The sequence below is a fragment of the Ambystoma mexicanum genome, chromosome 10, assembly GCF_040938575.1.
Source record: "Ambystoma mexicanum isolate Mex_15411 chromosome 10, UKY_AmexF1_1, whole genome shotgun sequence".
NCBI lineage: Eukaryota > Metazoa > Chordata > Amphibia > Caudata > Ambystomatidae > Ambystoma > Ambystoma mexicanum.
Genome location: NC_090932.1, coordinates 1,451,027,931 through 1,451,046,694, shown reverse-complemented (window position 1 = coordinate 1,451,046,694; position 18,764 = coordinate 1,451,027,931). Strand labels below are relative to the sequence as shown.

General features: G+C 44.7%; 1 long non-coding RNA gene across 1 annotated transcript; it reads left to right on the top strand.

Annotated features, from left to right (window-relative positions):
* The first annotated feature begins 12,062 nt into the window (after positions 1-12,062).
* Positions 12,063-13,067, top strand: LOC138492397 (uncharacterized). The gene is made up of 3 exons (XR_011276199.1): positions 12,063-12,182; positions 12,276-12,386; positions 12,867-13,067. It is a non-coding gene; the product is annotated as an uncharacterized lncRNA (long non-coding RNA).
* The last annotated feature ends 5,697 nt before the right edge of the window (positions 13,068-18,764 follow it).

The following is an 18,764-nucleotide window of genomic DNA, read 5'->3' as shown; positions in this document are numbered from 1 at the left end:
CAATCCATCCGAAAGAAGGCAGCCTCCAAGAACACCGGAAAAGAATGGATTCAGGTGAGAAGGGGGGAACTCCTTGACAGCAACTAAGAAAAAGTAAACCAAAATTAGCTAAATGCCCTCAAACACAATACAGAGACACAATGTCATCCAGATGCATCCTCCAAACATAATGTTATGGAAATACGAGAAAGACCTACAGTTCAAATTCCATCCAAAACTACACATGTGCATTTAAATGCAAACACCATGGGCACACTTTCACAATTACGACTTCATATCCAAATGCTCACACACTCACTGCAAAGTTTCCAAAACTACATATAATATGTCCAAACACGTGCACATACAACGATGCTTCCAAATACTAATAACCAATATGTAGGTATACAACCACATCCAAAAGTACAAGTACACCCACCTATAAGTACTCAGCACTCCCCAGTGTGCAGTAGCACCTGGAGCATTCCAAGTGCCAGATGGGATTACCACAATAACTGTTCTGGAGCCCAGAAAAACGGACAGACTTAAAGAATATGGCAAAATACTACTTTATTATCAGCTCACTAAAGTAGGGAAAACTGGCGAACAAACAGATTGTAGCTCACACACTCTCAATACATTTCAATTACACAAAATGTTTTATACCTCAATGTAGGACAGCTATGACATTATCCTACATGACAAACTGTAAATACCTATCAGGCGGAGGGATTGGTTAAGGGACCATATATATCTATAGTTCATTTAGGTGTTAGTAACATCATTGGCTGCCCCTTATCTAGAATGCACACCTCGAATTACCTGTAACAACGTATAATACAGATAATAGCAGAATAACAGCAGTGGATTGGCTTCTGTAACAATGTATAGTCCATCATTGCATAGGCCCTTATGATTGGTTGGCATTCCCTTCCAACTTTGGATATTCAACTCATTCGCAGCACGTAAGAAAAACAAAACCCAGGTGTGGGGAACGTCGTAAGACAACTGCCCATTTGGTCCATTAGCCTACCATCGCTCATCAGTTAGGCCCTAAGCAAATGCTTCTTCTTTGTAGTTGACATTGCTGACTGTTCGCTTCCTCAGAACTAACAGGAGTAAAAGTACATTGCTATCTTCATCCGGAGCTTTATGAATAGGCCTTGTTTCCTGGTCTTGCACCACATGTGAAGAGACCATGATTTTGTCCATCCTGCCCTTCTAATTAGTGCTATTTGATTAAATTATACTAGGTGCTATTACTCTCCTTGGCCTCTGGAGACTTGGTTGCTCCGTCTTGCATGTGCTTTCCATGTCTTTAATTGTGCACTACTTGGCAGTTGCAAATGATCACTCCTTTACTTAATCTAGCATTCCTGCTCTACTCTATCTCTTATTATTTACCTTCTCAGTGTATATGATTTAATCGTAGTCGCATACATGTTCACTTTGTCACTTCAGTCACATCTTCATTCTTTAAGTATCCGTATATCTTTTCATTGCATCCTTGTGTCTTCTTTTCATGACATCACTTTACACTTATCAGACTTCACTTATAGCTCTTTTAAGTTCAATGGTGTCTGCAGACTTCCTTCTACCACGTCAGTTCAAGTGTATATTCGATACGATTGTCTGAGTGTATCGGTGTAATGGCTCTCATATCTTCGGTGCAGTATTGAGATGATACCAGGTTTCACGCATGGTGTCTTCTTGCTGTTCTTCCAATATGACAGAGGTGAGGGCGTAGCCTCTATAGATGATGTGTATGTCTGCCTCTCTACCTTCCCCCTCTGGTCGAGTCCTCGACCACCTCCTAAATTTTCTTCACCTTCTCTTCACACTGTGGTTTCTTCGGAATCCATATCTTTGTCACCCCCCTCAGGTCACCCGCGTTCTTTATGTGTTCCTCCACGCTCCAGGTCATATGGCAACACTACCCAGTTAGTTGATAGAACACCCAATGCCCCACATAGTTGATATGATCCATAGGACAATAAAACATTGTTCCAGGGGGTGCTAGAGTATTTCCTTTCAGGTGCTTACGGGTGGTGCTTTCGGCCTGAGTATGCTCGTCAGTCACAGTATTCACATCAATCATTATCTTCATCCCAATAGATTCCTTTGCTGTCTTTTTGCATTGTCCCATGATTATCCTCATAAGACAGAATCTCAGCAGTACTGACACTTGTATTGCTCCTAAAGGCATTTGCCAGCCAGGTTGGAACTCATGAGAATAGAGATGAAAACCAATCTTCATCTTCGGTCTCATCTACCTCATCCACCATTTTCATATGCATGGTCGACAGCATAATTATTGCTTCTATCAGGGTTCCATTTTCTCCATCATGGGCAGGTGTGTATGTACAGCAAGAAGGCCCAATGTTGGTGCACACACCTCCTTCCATGACTCTGAAGGCCCTTAATTCAACTCAAATAACATTAAATCCTTTTATTGTTGTGTTAATTGTTTGTATCAGTTTTCATTTGGTGATCTGTGGCGTTCACTTCAGTTTGAATTCCTGGCATAAATATGACTGTAAATGTTACTGCCATCCTACTGAACAATTTGTGTTCAGCTGGAATGTCGTGATAAGCTTCTATCTCTGACGTCTCTAAGAAGTCACACTGTCCTCAGAGGTATTCTTCTTTTTGTCACTTTCCCCCAGAAGCTCACAGTCTCCAGAGCTCTGGTCCTTTCTAGGCTGGACTACTGCAACAGCCTCTTTCTAAGTCTGCCTGCCTCTACTCTTGACCCTTTACAACTTATCCAGAACAGGACTGCAAGACTTGTCCTTGGCCTCAAGCCCAGGGATCGTATCTCTCCATCCCTGAAATCACTACACTGGCTCCCTGTTGCTGTGAGGATCAGGTTCAAGACCCTCTGCAATGTCGACAGGGCTTTCTGGTGCCGGGGACCACACTCCATCCAACTTTCTCTTCCTAAGCATCTTCCTTCTCGAGCCCTCCGCTCATCTGCCTCCAACTCTCTGAGGGTCAGATGCTTCTCCAAGCAGAGAGTAGGGGGTAGATATCTGTCCTCAGCTGGGGCCTCCCTCTGGAGCAGCCTCCCTGCCTCTCTCAAACTTGAGTAGGACCACCTAAGGTTCCGGAAGTAACTCAAGACCTTACTTTTCGCTTCCGCTTTCCCTCTCCCTTTCCCTTGCTGAGGTCCCTGTCTGCTGCACATTCAGGTTACCTGGCCACCCACTGAACTTACGGGACCAGGCTCCTGCATGACCAGTTGCCCTTGCACTGCCTCTGGGCCTCCGAACCACTTAAGGGACTGTATCTGCAACCCTACAGCCCTCTGACTCGCTGCACTTATAAGCCACCTTATGGTAGCACTTACGAGTTACTTGCTCTCTCCCCTCTCTGGCACTTCTTCCCCCCTCCCCAGGACTTGCACGATCGTAATGACACAAGACCTAGTAAGATTGTTGTTCTGTCCTCCCTTCCTTGTCTTATGGCGCCTAGAAACACTTGTGTACAATCACGTTATAAATCACTTATATAATATTGATTTTGCTGAAAAAGAGTTCTCTCTCTTCTGTCGGGTAAGGTTGAGCGACCTCTTTTTCCTTTGGTGTGCATCAATTTTCGTAACACTGTCTATGTGAAGATCACTTTGGGGAATCGCCAATGCAGGAACATGTATAATCACTATAGAACATTTTCCTTCCCAATTTTTAGGTAGGTTCATATAAGCTTTGGATCCACAGGCCTAATAGTTGTCCATTAGCACAACAGTTCCTCCATTCATTCCTGGTACATCATAATTTGCTTCCATCCTTTATTTTCTCCAACTTTAGTCAGACCTCTGTCTAAAAAAACACAGTGTTGCTTTCTTTATTGGCAGTATGGATACAGGTCCTGCTTCATTTTCAACCCATGTTAATAATTTCAATTACTTGGCCCATTCCTTTAGGCATTCATCATTCTGTGCTTGTGCTGTCATCAATAAGAGTGCACTGCATGCTAACGTTCCTTCTTCCCAGCCTGTATTTGTGGCTACTCGTCCATATACCATTAGCTGAGGTCTCTCCCAGCATTTTGTCAATCCTGGTGTTTCCCATGTGTCTGCACAACCCAGTCTCTTTTGTTCAACAATCCTTATCTGTTCTCCAGTCAGACCATTCAATGGCTGAGTATATGAGCATTCTGCATTTCCAACATGGGTCTTTTTCCATTCTCTGCGTTTTTATGTAAGTATCTTCATATGGGAACGTTATATTCGACATCCTTCGTAGGGTTGCCCATCTTCCTTTAAATTGTCCTCTTGTCATGCATGTTGCTAGATGACTAAGACACTTCGCATCATGTGTAGGTATTTCTTTTGCTATAAATGTTTTGGATGTACTCATGGCATAAGGGATGAGAGAACACATAGCAGCTCTCATCTGGCTGACTTCTCCCCACTTCCTTCATGTGCTGATACCACATGTTATTCTTTAAACAGGCTAAATTATCAAGATATGTATTTATATCCTCATTATCTTCTACAGCATCCCTCTTAAGTCAGATAATTTGCTTGGAGATATCAGGGAACAGATCACTTGTACTTTTGCTAGGGATAGAAATATATGTCTCATTGCTAAACACTCCAGCCGCATTATAGAACATTATTTGATGAAATGCTGTGATAAATAGGAAATATAGGAAATAAAGACTACACATTGTTCAGAACCAGACGGTGTCTCACCCGCTAGTCCCCGGGGGTTTCTCTCTCAGGTGCCCAGGGCACGGCCATGGGGTTGGACTAGTGCGGGAGGATAACCTAGGTGAGGGGTATTCGGGGAGTGGGAGTTGGACACCTGATGGCAAGACGCAGTATCCCTCTCCCTGCAACACCATTACCCCATCCTACCCGGTAAGATATATGGGAACTCTACCCCCCCACACTTTCCCTTCACAAACACATATTTGTAGTAGAAGAGAAGCTACTATCCCTTCAGAGAAAAGAGGGATGATTCCCACGGACTTAGTCGTAATACCCCCTGAGGGTTGTTACATAAGATTGTTTGGTCTGGATATCCTAGCAGGCATCATAGATCCTGACTTCTGGGGAGACATAAAGGTTCTCCTACAGAACCATAGTGAAAACTCAATTTGAAATATATTGTGGGGACAGAATTGCACAGGGAATTCTTGCAACAGCTCTATTTTGCCGTTTTAAGGAAGAAACTGAACCAGAAGAAACTGAAAGAGGTAGCTTAGGCTTTGGAGAGGCTGATGAACCACCCATCACTGAGACAAAGAGGGAAGAAGAACCAACCATCTTTCCCGATCTATCCTTCGCCCAGCGAAATGATCCAGCACTCGCAGAGGCTTTCTTACAAGTGATTCCTCAGTGAGATGGACTAGAAAAGGGGAGCCCCTTTTTCTTCCTGAAACCGGGATTACTATATAGAAAGGAAACCTGAAGAAAAGGCCCAAGTAAAACTCAATTAGTAATCCCCAAAACCCATTGTAAGATTGTGCTAGAGATTGCACATTCTAATTTGACAGGGGAACCTTTAGGACAGTCTAAAACCTAAACTCACATCAGTGGGAAATTCTACTGGCCAGGTATCCATGCTGACATAAAGAACTTCATCCAGACATGTGAAATATGCCAGAAAACCAGCTTACTGTAACGCTCACCTGATTCCCGTAGAGGCGCCGGTCTTGACTGGGCGTATACCGTATCTTCAAAGGTGATGTGTAACACACGGCTGGCTCTTTGGGCTGGACCTCTGTGCACTGTATGTCTGACTCGAAGGGTAAGATGTCTGCAGATAGAAAATATGGGATTAAGGAACTGGGTTATTGAATGTCTCTCTCTTCTTCCCTTTCTCTTCTCCTGTAGAACCCCAAAGGTTAACGCTCTCACCTTAGGTAAGTGAACGCCGTGCTCTCCATCTGCCTCGGGGCAGGGTGCTGTAACCAGTTTCTTCACTGGATAAGGGGAGCAGGCCTCTTGACTTCAGAGGACTGCTGTCCGTCGTTTACTGCACGAACGGTAAGTTTCGAGTAATTCTAATGTCTTTAAAGTCTTTAGTAATGATGTTTCTTGTTTTGCAGGGTTCCGGCGATGGCGGATGACGGGCTGAAGTGAGTTGAAGATGGAGCCCGTGTGATGAATAGAAGCGCCTGGAAGCACGTAAGTAAGCGCTTGTTGCCTGCTTCACGATGCGCTCTAACTGTCTTTTTATTTTGCAGGTACAAGTTCGGAGCGGCTGCAGGGTGCCGGAATACCCACTGGGTTAGATGTGGAAAGGAGTAATGGCACGTGAGTATTAAAGTTCCCCAATGTCTTTAAACGCACCTTGTTTTGTCTTTCAGATGCGGGATGCAGCGCGAGGCGTTGGTGACAGCCGATGGACCAGGTAAGTGAAGAGCTGTCACTGAAGACCGTAATGCTAACCTGTTCTTTCTTGTCTTTATAGGTGTTGCTGAAGACTGGATTCAGGATGGTAAGCCTTTTTCCTTAGGCCCAGGATCAGATGCAGAAGACACGATGAGCGTTCTGCTGCAGAGGATGCAGAATAACGCAAAGCAAGATTCATCCATCGGGTGTGGTTTAAATAGCCTCCTGTAGTGCTTAGGTGTCTCCTTCCACAGCCACGCCTAGGTAAGAAAAGAGTTCCTGCTTTCCAGAAGAGTTCCAGTGTTCTGAATCTAGGGAGTGGCTCCTGCCCCACCCAACAGGAAAAGTAGTTCCAAACAGAAGAGGATCAGAGGCTCAACTGGCAGGCAAGTAAGCAGCATGGTCTGCTGCAGGTAAGTCCACCCAAGCATTATGAGCCCGGCGCTTCCAGCGCTGGGACTGGGCATATTTATGAGCCTGGTGCCACTGGCGCCAGGACTGGGTCCAAAAGGTCCCAATTGGGACTGGTTGGCACTCGGAACCTGGGTTATGGATCTGCTTCCAAGGGAGTTGGGAAAACCCTGACCTTTTGGAAGCAGAGATCATGACACTTACCTATTCCCTTACCTGCCCCTCTAAACCCATTACTAATCATAGAAGTGCCTTTCTCCTAAATTGGGATGGATATCGTTGGACCGTTGTAAACATCTAGATGGGTAATAAATATGTTCTCATAATTGTTGATTACACTACCCAATAACCAGAGGCATTCCCCATGCAGAAAAATACAACCCAGCAAATCTTAAGACACCTACTAACATTCTTTTCGAGGGGTTTCCCCAAGGAAATTCTAATGGAGAAGGGATCCAATTTTATGAGCAAACGCATGGGTGAAGTCAAGAAATTACTACATATTTCCACCTTAAGAACCCCAGTTTACCACCTCCAAAACGGACGGATTGGTAGAGAGATTTAACAAAACCCTGAAGATAATGTTGATAAAATTGGTAGATGGGGATGGAAAGGACTGGGATAGCGTCATCACCTGGGACCTATTTACAGTGAGAAAAACCCCTCAGGCCTCCACTGGCTTCTCTCCTTTTGAACTACTTGATAGTAGATACTTCCAAGAGATGTTTTAGAAATGCATTTGGAAACCAGGTAAGAGAGGGAAGATGCACCTATTCCCCTACACAAACAGCTACCCGATTGCGAGATCATATGACACTCGTTCAAAATCTAGTCTACACTCACATGGAAAAAGCTGTAGCCCAACAGAAGTCCACCTATGACAAGAAGGTACATTTAAGATCCTTTTCAGTAGGACAAAAAGTACTACTCCTCTTACCTACCTCTGAAAATAAACTTGTTTCAAAGTGGCATGGGCCATGTGAGGTACTAGAGCAAACGGGGACCTGTACCTATAAAATAGCTGTTTGGTACCGGAGGGGATGGACATTTCTGAGCTTATTCCCCAAGAACTATCTGGACAGAAGAAAGAAGATTTAAATGGCCTCGTTATAGAATTCTCTGATGTATTCTGTGAGAAACCAGGGAGAGTACATGGCACTTATCATTATATCAGAACTCTGTATTGTATTTTTTATTTGTATAGCGCACTAAACCCCAGGTATCTGGGCGTATTATTCCAGTTACCTTTTTACAAAATATAGTTACAAGTTACATGTTACTTATATAAAACATCGAGAAGGTATTTACAAAATTGGCATTAACAAAAGCAGAAAATAATACAGGACATTATGTGCAAGCAGGAGGGAGATGACAGGCAGAGCTCTTATGGGTTAGTTGGTTTCACGTGTGGCAAGCAATTTATTTGCGCTTGTCTTTTATTGGGAGAGAGCAGGTACAGTTCTTATGGCTGTAGGTATAGAGTTCCAAAGTTTGGACGCTAATCTCTGGCGGCTATATTTAGGGACTTGGAGGCAATGTAGTTGGTCTCATCTACTGGGTCTGGATGACTGGTTTTTGGTGAATTTGTGTTACACCATCCACTGGTCGCCCTACGCGGACGAATGCCCGTGCAGCCACTACACCCTCCCTCTCAGGTCCTGATCTGCCTTCCCCCTCTAACCCCATGTCCTCACTCCCTCAAGCAGCACGGCATCGGCGGATCATGCTATACGACAAGAACAAACAAGGGCATCCAACGGGCTATGGTCATACTCACCCGTTCCTTTCATTGCAATGTTGGCAGCTGCCCTGGCATCTTGGAGACAGTCGACGGAGACGCTGGCTTTTTTCATTGCTTCATCACGCCCCCAGGAAGACCCGGCAGCATTTTGACAACTTGGGTCATGTGACAAGGAAACGTGCTGCATCATCGGTCACGTGATGAGGTCATGTGACACTCCTCGGCCCCTTCAAAACCGGAGAGGGAACGCTCATTCAGTGCTTCACAGCTGACCCAATCAGGCACTGTTCGGTGTCTTCCTGTCTCCACATCTCGACTCTGGACTACGGACTGCTCTTCTTGGATTTTCTCTGTCAAGCCCTTGGATACTGTTTTGCTCCGCTGTTTCAGGACCTTTTGGACTGTGCTTTGGATTCCTTTGGATTACCCCTGGTTTCAACGTACTAGGCTGGCTTTTTGACCTTGGAACTCTTAACGGATTGTTTTCGGATTTCCTCTTCTGCTAACTTTCGAAGTGCCCTCTCCATACAGGATTTGCAGTGCCAAATGCCGCAGCAACCTTCCAGTACTGCGCCTTATCCGCTGCCGCTTGCCCCACGCTGCAGCCACATGGAACACCTCCATTTCATCTGTGCTCTTTATGCCTCAAAACCCCTTTGTACTTTGGTAAGCCCCTCGATGTTTGTTACCTTGCTATTCAGTGAATTGTTTGCCATTATACTGACCCATTGCTTGCTTTGCAGCGGTCAGGGGATCTCCGGTGTTCCTGGTTCCTGGCGTTCTTCGGCACTCAAATACCTGTGGCCTCAAGGATCACTCAGGAAGTTATTTGTACCTTTCTGAGTGGAACTTGTGGACAGAGGCCTAATAATCTTCACGACCATCAAGTCATAACAATTTGCAGACCAGTTAGTTAGGTGCTGAGCTTGTGAGTGAGGGTGAGTGTTTTGAGAGATTCTTTTGTTGATGGACAGCCAGCCGGCGTTGCGTCTCGTTTCCGAAATGTGATATGATCGGGGTATGTTGAAGGCTGCTCTCATAGCGTTGTTTTGGAGGACCTGAAGTTTGTTTATATTTCTTTTGCTGGATCCGAGGTAGAGTGTGTTACAATAAGTCAATATGGAAAGGATTAGCACTCTAGCTAAGGTAGAACAGCTTGTGAGAGAGAGAAAGTGTCTACATGCGGTTATTCATTTGCAAGTATAGGCTGTGGCGGAGGCTACGGTGTTCACATACTTGGTAAGCGTTAAGGGGGAGTCTAGATAGACACCTAGGGTTTTGACGACTTTGGAGACCCGGATGTTAATGCCGTCTATACAAGCCTTTATTTCGTACCATCTCAGGTTCGTGTGAAGCTTGCCGCCATTGCCGCACAAGAGTTTGGGCTTTGCAAATGGCCGCTCGTATTATTGTTTACTAGGTTGTCTAGCAACCTTATTAGAAGCAGTGACCTGTGATTGGCCCCTCGTGCCTATTTTCATCACGTGCCGCAACCAGATGGCAATAGCCGGCCCATCCTGTACAAGGCCTGCCTGATAAGACCGACACCTGTCTCCTACCTGTCACTGCTGTGCACGCCGTTAGCCAGTACCCTGCTCGAACTGCCCCAATTCCAGTGGACCGATCCGTGCGGCACCGCAACTCGCAGTCAAGGTAACTCTAATCCCTCATTATATCCCCGAAAATACTATCCCAAGTGCCTGTACGTCTGAGCAACCCCCAGCCCCCGCTACTCGCTTCCCCACACTATCTCACCCCAACCACACTGGCCTATCCACTGACTCTGTATGGCCTGAAATACCCTGTCCACTCCTGTTACGCAGATCACCCATTTTGGTCATTTAAAATCTTGACCTGGAAACGTTATATAGATGATATCTTCGGTATCTGGTGTGGTACACGAGATGAATTGGATCTTTTTTTGGAACATCTGAATTCAGTGAACAACACAATCAAATTCACAATGGAAGTAGGGGACCCTTCATTACATTTTTTGGATGTGAGCTTACAGATCAAAGAGGGTCACATCGACACCACGGTGTACCATAAACCAACAGACGTGAATAATCTTTTACATTTCAGCAGTTTCCATCCTAAACCCATGCTCAAAAGCCTACCATTCAGTCAAATGTTAAGATTGAAGAGAATTATCTCAGACCCAGCAGGCCTTGACTCAGAATGTTCATTTCTAGTTGAACAATTTTTTTCTAGGGGGTATCCAGATACTATCACAGGAGAAGCCCGCAACAGATCAGAGACCTTCACGAAGGAACAACTACGCATCCCTAAAGTCAAGGATAAGTCCACACCGCTACTCTACATTTCAAAGTACTCACGACAGAGTTTCCAAATCAGCAAAACTCTGCGTAAAAATTGGACCATACTACACAATGATCCCTCTCTCCTGAAATTATTTCCCAAAGCACCAATGATGGCCTTTAAACGTGGACATAATCTCAAAGATAAACTAGTGAGAGCGGAAAGACCTCCTAAAGACAAACAACTTGTACTGAGTACCATAAAGAAGGGTACCTTTCCCTGCTTGAACTGTACGAACTGTAACAATGTTATAAAAGGTGAAACGATATCTCACCCACAAACTGGGAAGAAATTCAAAATCAGAGACTTTTCCACCTGCCTCTCCGCAGGTGTCATCTACTCATTGAAATGTCCCTGTGGTAAATTATACATAGGACAAACCATAAGACCCGTCAAAGAAAGATGGTCAGAACACAAATCCACCATCAGATGTAAGAATCTCAGATCCCCAGTGGCAAGGCACTTCATCGAATTCCAACATACGATTGCACAAATTAAATTTCAAGTCATAGAAATTGTCAAACGTCCACACAGAGGTGGCAATTACCAATCCCTGTTGTTACAGCGAGAGAAGTACTGGATCCACACACTTGACACTTTGCAACCTAAGGGTCTGAATGATGAATTCTCTTTGAGTTGCTTTCTATAGTGAATTGTGAAACTCACATGTTACATCGCCAACTACTATACACAAGTGTCAGTATCCCGGACCTTAAAAAAAATTTTTTTTCTTTGTCATTACAAGTGTTGTGACTTTGATGTTTTCTTCAAGGGAACTGTATTTTCCTATGTTTGACTTGCCTATATTCACTTAAATGTTTGCACCTGTTCACGAATGACCAATTGAACCATCTCTCCATTCGTTCGAACCTTGTATGAGTAATAGGCTACATCGCAATCTTTTATCCCCTTGCCATTGAATTATACTTGTCTCACTATATAATGAGTAGCCTCATGACTCTACATGATTTGTTTTGGACTATTAAGAGTAAACTGCATGTACCATTTGTGTTATCTATCATGACTGTAACGATTATTGTACTATTCACAAATTTCTGTTCCATTAGAACCAAAATTATAAAATGCGTTGCGATGGTGAACACCAGAATTCTTATGTTTCATTATGGAACATATTAACTCTACTTTTCTTATTTATCCTGATCTCTGGTCAGTCCCTATGAGTACGCTTGCACTATGCGCCATTGCATGATGGCCTCCATATTCCTCACTCACCGGCTTCTATGCCCTTTTCTATGTTTATTATTTAGTTTCCTTTCTACGTCTGACGGCGTGTCCCCAGCACAGCTCGTTACCTAGGTTACGACCGCGCGGAGCCACTGCCTGCCGGTTTCAGTTTCCACTAACAGTGTTCCCCGCACTGTACAGGTAAGCTACCGCTACTTGGGTCCCTTTGCCCGGTTGGGAGACCCCAGGTTTATTTTTCTCCAGTATAACAGAAATGTATATGTCCCCACTTAGGTGCCAGCAGTACGTGTCTCTTTGCAGATGCCCTGCATCGTATAATTGTTTCGAATACTTGTTGACCACACGGATGCCCCTGTTGCCTTGGCTACTCGTCCCGCAACTCGAGTGAGTGCATTCTTTAAAACCAATTCCGGTTAATTTTAAGTATTATTTATTTTATTCAGTAGCGCTCTTTTGGAGTTATTCTTTCTCCGTCCACAGGAGGGGTATGGTTTTTTCTTAAACACGCTCCCCATATTGACTCAGCTTTTTCACTATTCAAGGGTGGTCCTTGCTATTTAGAACCCACTACCGCTTTTGGCTTATCTCGATCTGTCTGACTCTTCATCACGCCATTTTCTAGATCCCACCATGTAGGTGGATCTCACACAATACATCTCCTTTGTTATGTGTTTAGCTATTAGTATAGAGTGTTTCTCTTTGATCTGTTAGTTCACTCTTTTCACCATACTAGATCTCCAGTATTCTGCTCTTCACCATCTCGCTAGCATCCCGAGTTATGTACAGCTTGTCAGTCAGTCCTTGACTGTTATGGAAATAAAATAAAAGATTTTACTTTTTGTCTCCTTGAAATGTTGTCAACAGTTCAATTGGGCCCTTATGAAGAAGAGGTTACCCTCGAAACGCGTCGGCCACTCCACAATTGGACAGCATCACCTCTCCATCATTTATTGCTTCTTCGCAATTTGTTTTAATATGTTAAACGTCACGAATTACTTTGTACAACAGAATGTGCCTTTTGGCAAATTTTGTTTTCCTCTTTGCCAAATAAATTGTTATATGCTCAACTAACAAACTGCTGTTATATATCTATATCCATATATTTGAAGGCCCTATGTGGCATCAGTAAACAGTGTGCAGGGGACGGGAGGGCCCCACTTTTTGGGTCCTCTTCTATTTTCTCTTTTCTGATTTAGGCTTTGTGCCAAGGCCTTTTTTCCTCCCCCGCACCTTTAAATTCTTAAACCAGCTCTTCTGTACATATAATGATGATTTGAATTTCTATATCAATTGTTACCAGGTGTGCACCACTGTCAGCATTTTTGTTCACTCCTGTTACGCACCCAAGATTAAGATACTACGCCCAAGCACAATAATTATCTAGACTGTTTGTTATGATATATGTTCTGCCATAACCTGCAAGATGATTATGCTCAAAATGATGTCTCCTATACTGCAATACTAATCCAGAATGCCTCATTACACCTAGCCTATGCATATGTTAGTGTTTGTGAACCCCTACCTTAATCACGCCTTGGCTGCATTTTAGTCCCTCTGCAGAAATCCCATCTACCTACTGGGTTTTTGGGCCTCTCTGTTGAAATTCAAACTAGCCTACTGCTGCATTTTCTATTCCACCTACTGTATTTTTTAGGCCTCTCTATTGTAACTGAATCAGCCTACTGTTGTATTTCAGCCCACTCTGCTTACTACGATGCCCATAGCGATCAGCAAACTCACTGCCCAGCCCACCACACTGCTCACCCTTCTTATTGCACTCTCCCCCCTCTCATTGCTCACCACACCCACACACCCCAAACAAACACCTTACAGCTCCGCATCCACTCCCACTCAACCTACCCCAGCGGAAACATACCTATCCCCTGCAGACATATGCCCAGCACCACCCTGCACCACAACTATGTGCAGACTGACTAGACTCAGAGCTCGGACACTGACTGCAGAACTCAGCACTCAACCCACTTCTACAGCAATCAGAAACAATAGACTAGGCTCCTGCCCCACACACAAAAACACCCCAGGAACCCTCAAACACAAGCAAACAGTCTCCCACCAACCATAACAGACCCCACACTGCCACTACACACTACACACCAGACCTCTCCCACCCCACCACAAAAAAAATCACACCCAACCCCCACATCAAATGCGATCTCATTAATGTACGCTCCCTCCCAGCCCATACTACTGAGATCCACGACCTCATAACCGACAACAACATCGACCTACTAGCCATCACAGAAACCTGGCTCCATGAAGCCACTGGCCCTGCCGTCGCACTTGCACTACCACCAGGCTTCACCATCCTCAGGCAGAACAGAATAGCATGAGTGGGAGGCGGATTAGCCATCATCAAAGAGAGCCTCCATCTTCGACATATCAGTCACCCCTGGACCTGTAACTCTGACCTGCTATCGGCTAAACTAACACTGCCCCCCAACAGCACCAACAACTTGCACCTACGTACCGCCCCCAGCCCCCGTTGACTCTCAGAAACACCTCATCCACATACTCAGTAATAACATCAAAAGCACCACCAAAACCCTCCTATTAGGGGACCTCAATTTAGGATTTAATGATGAGAAAGACAAAAACGCTGATACCATAACTAAAGAATTTAAGGACTTGGGATTCACCCAAAAAGTATTAAGTCCCACTCACGCCAAAGGACGCATCCTAGATTGGATTGCAGACCATAACTGCCTCACAACCATCACCGCCAACAACACCCTACCATGGACCGATCACAACTGTATCAAATTCACTATACCCATCACCAAAACCCTCACCCCTGCTACCGCAGCGCAAGTGAGAAGCTCTAAAAAGCTCACTGAAGACAACCTGCGCCCTTACCTAAACATCCCAGAACTAGCACCCCCCTTTGCCAAAGACCCTACCACCCTAGCTAACATCTACAAAGACATCATGACTAAAGCAATCAACGAGATAGCACCCCTCGAAGCCAAAAAAGATAAGAAATCGTTACACACAAATTCATGGTTCACTGAAGAACTTCAGTCACTGCGCACATGCAAGAGTAGCACTGTAAAACTGGCAAACCTATCCTAGTGTCAGTGCCAAAAACGAGTTTAACTTAATCTCCCACCAATACAAAGCAGCCATCACCTCAGCCAAAGCTAATGCTTTCAACACACGCATCTCCAATGCTAAATCACACTCCAGAGAGATCTTCTCTATCTTCAATTAACTTATCTCCCCTCGCAGCATACCGGACGGAATAGTCGAAGATGAAGCATGGTGTACAAGTATCCAATCGGCCATGTTACACAAAATAGACCTGCTCCAAAAGAAAATTGAAGACCACTGCAAAGCCCTACCACCACAAATTGGGACGAAATCTACCACCTCAACTCCCGACTCAACCAACTCCACCAGACCTGTATTCTCATTCAGGGATATCACTGAACAAGAAGTTCTGGACCTCCTCAAAAACCTCAAACCCTCTCCCTGCAAAGGGGACACATGCCCACCTAAGTTAATCAAGGACTGCGCAGACCGCCTCGCCCCGCTATTCACGGCCTTCATCAATGCGTCTTTCAAAACAGGCATTATCCCAGCCAGCCTCAAAGAGGCCTGTGTCTGCCCATTCCTAAAAAAAACGACTCTCGACCCTCTACAACCCAGTAACTACAGACCAATAACCACAGTGCCATTCCTCCTGAAATTACTGGACAAAGCTGCCCACTGCCAATTCCAACACTTTTGGAAACCCACTCCATCCTAGGAACCAGACAATCGGGCTTCCGGAAAGGACATGGCACTGAAACAGCCCTGGTGGATCTAAAGAATCAGATCACCCAAATCATGGACAAAGGCAAGCCTGCCTTGCTGCTGCTCCTAGATCTCTCAGCCGCTTTCGATCTGGTTGACCACAACACTCTCACATCTCACCTCACACATTCAGCTAACTTCTCCAAAGAAGCAGCACTCTGGGTCACCTCCTTCCTCAAAGGAAGAGCCATGAAGGTTTTCTCGGACATAGCAAACGCTAAACCTACCACAATCCACTGCGGAGTCCCTCAGGGATCCTGCACAGCGCCCCCACTATACAACTTGTTCACGAAGCCCCTCTTCGACAAGCTGGCCTCACTTGGTATTGCGTACACAAATTACGCCGACGATACCCAAGTACTTCTACCCCTCTCCGGATCATACTACAAAGATGCCAAGGCACTCCACACAATCTACTCCATCATCTAGGCTTGGATGGCGGTAAATGGCCTCTGCCTCAATGGGGAAAAGACGGAGATCATGATATTGGGCCAAAAGAACACCCTAACCAAGCTCGACAAATTATATGCCAACTTTACCATTGACAACACTATCCCTGTATCTACAGCAGTCAAGACGCTGGGAGTATACTTAGACTCATCAATAACCATGGCCAGACAGGTTAGCGCCATCACCTCCTCCTCTGCACACACCACCAAACTAATCAACGCCATAAAACCTTGCCTATCCAAATCCAATTTCCTATCAATAGCCAGAGCAACCATTGGTGCAAAACTAGACTATTGTAATGCCCTTCTGGCAAAAACCTAAACAGACTTCAAGTCATGCAAAATAATGCTCTCCGTGCTACCCTAAGCATCCCAAGAAGGGAACACATCTCCCAGGCTAGACAATCAGCTCACTGGCTCCTGGTCAAAAGACGCATCACTTTCAAAATCCTCACCCACAAATGCCTCACACTGTCCGCACCCTCATACCTATCTGTCCTCCTCCACACGCCCCACCAGGACACAATATTCCAACCAACTCCACATCCCACGTATTAACAGAGCCAAAGCCGGTGGGTTAGGCTTCCAATATATTGCTGCCAAACTCTGGAATGCACTACCCACAGACATTAGAGCAGAAAACTCACTCCAGGCATTTCGTAGGAAACTCAAGACCCAACTCCTTGCGCAGTAATCTGTAACCATATCTGTTAATATGTAAAACTTCAAATGTAAATATGTAAAATAGCAGATTTGCTGTATCTATATGTATCATCATGTATGTATATGTAACTAAGCCATGTATGTAACAAGCACCACGATGCCCCAGTGCTGATGTGCGCTTTACAAATCTGAATAAATAAATAAATAAATAGAAGGAGTTGAAGGTGATGTCAAGTTTGTTTAGTTTGGCTTGTGAGCCGGTTAATACAAGTTCCGTCTTCTCATCATTGAGGCAGAGGCCATGTGTGGCCATCCATGCCCGAATGATGAGGTACATTTTATTTAGTAATTTCGAGTCAGTATCCTGATTGCCAGTAATTGGAATGAGGACTTGGGTGTCATCTGCATAATTGGTGTAGGTGACACCCAAGTGGTCCAGATTTTTAAATAACGGCTTAGTAAATATGTTATATAGTGTTGGTGACACGCAGGAGCCTTGCGGGACTCCGCATGTCACCGGCGCAGGGTCATCAGAGGACTGAGGCGAGAACACTCATCGTTCTATTTTCTAAAAAGGATTGAATCCACTCAGCTTCTTAGGAGAAGTGCGCTGAAGAGGAGAGGTGGTTGCAAAGGACTACGTGACTGACAAGATCAAATGTGGCTGATAGATCTAGGAGGAGGAGGAGCATTATGTTGTCTTTGTCAGTTTACTCATCAATTTGCGTTTCCAAATCTATGAGCGCTGTTTCTGTGCCGTGTCTAGGCTGGAGTCCTGATTGCCGCAAGCCCAGGAGATTGATTGTTTCCAAGTGGCTCTGTATTTGGAGATAGGCTGCCCTGTCGAGAATTTTTAATAGGAACGGCACTGTGGGTATAGGCCTATAGTTAGTAGGGCTGTTTGGGTCTAGGTTAGGTTTTTTTAGGAGAGGCAGTACCGAGGCATCTTTCAAATTGGTGGGGACTGTGTTAGATTCAAAAGATGAATTGATGATGGCTGTGATGGCCGGTGCAAGATCTTTTGCTGGCTGTTTGATGACAGCTGCATGAGACAACGGACGAGACGCACATATGCAACCAAATTTAATGATTTTTAGGGCACAATTCAAGCCCAGCCGTCATCCACTGAACTGACCGCTCCTCACCACCCAACCCCAACTGGGGCAACTGCTTCAAACTGCCTGCCTTGATAAAGACCTACGCGGTCGAAACATGTGTGGGCTGACCACAATTGGGGCTATGAGCCCACATGAAACAATTGATAAACTAATAAAAATTGCATTTAAAACTGATGTTAAAAAGTTTGGAAACTCCACTTTTTGAAATATCAAACTAATTGCGAGGTATCCAGGATAAACCCCATATCATCCAGTAAAGGAGGTGTGGGCTTCACCTCAAACCCATCCTGTGACCTGGCAGAAAATTAAAAAGGACACCACATTAATCATCGGAGCTTAGCAAGGACGGTTCCATACGTAGGGCCCCATGACGAATATGCAGGGCATATGTCTTCTTGACAGCGAGAAGGTTTTAGGCCGGTGATAATGTTTACCACTTCCGTAATGGATAGTGGAGAGAATTTGAAGAGGTTACAAGGAATCTCTGCTGGATGAGGAGTTTTAGGGGGTCTTACTTCTGAGCTAATGTTGAGTTTTTTCATTTCAATTTTAGTTTGTAACTGTGAAATTTTATCAAGTAGGGCTGCTTGAATCTTTGTGCACCAAGCCTTATCTTTAGCACAGGACTGGGTAGGTGGGATGGGAGATTCAGACTTTCGGAGGATCTTAAAAAGTTCTTTAAAACCAGATTTAGCATTAGAAATTCTATTATTATAGAT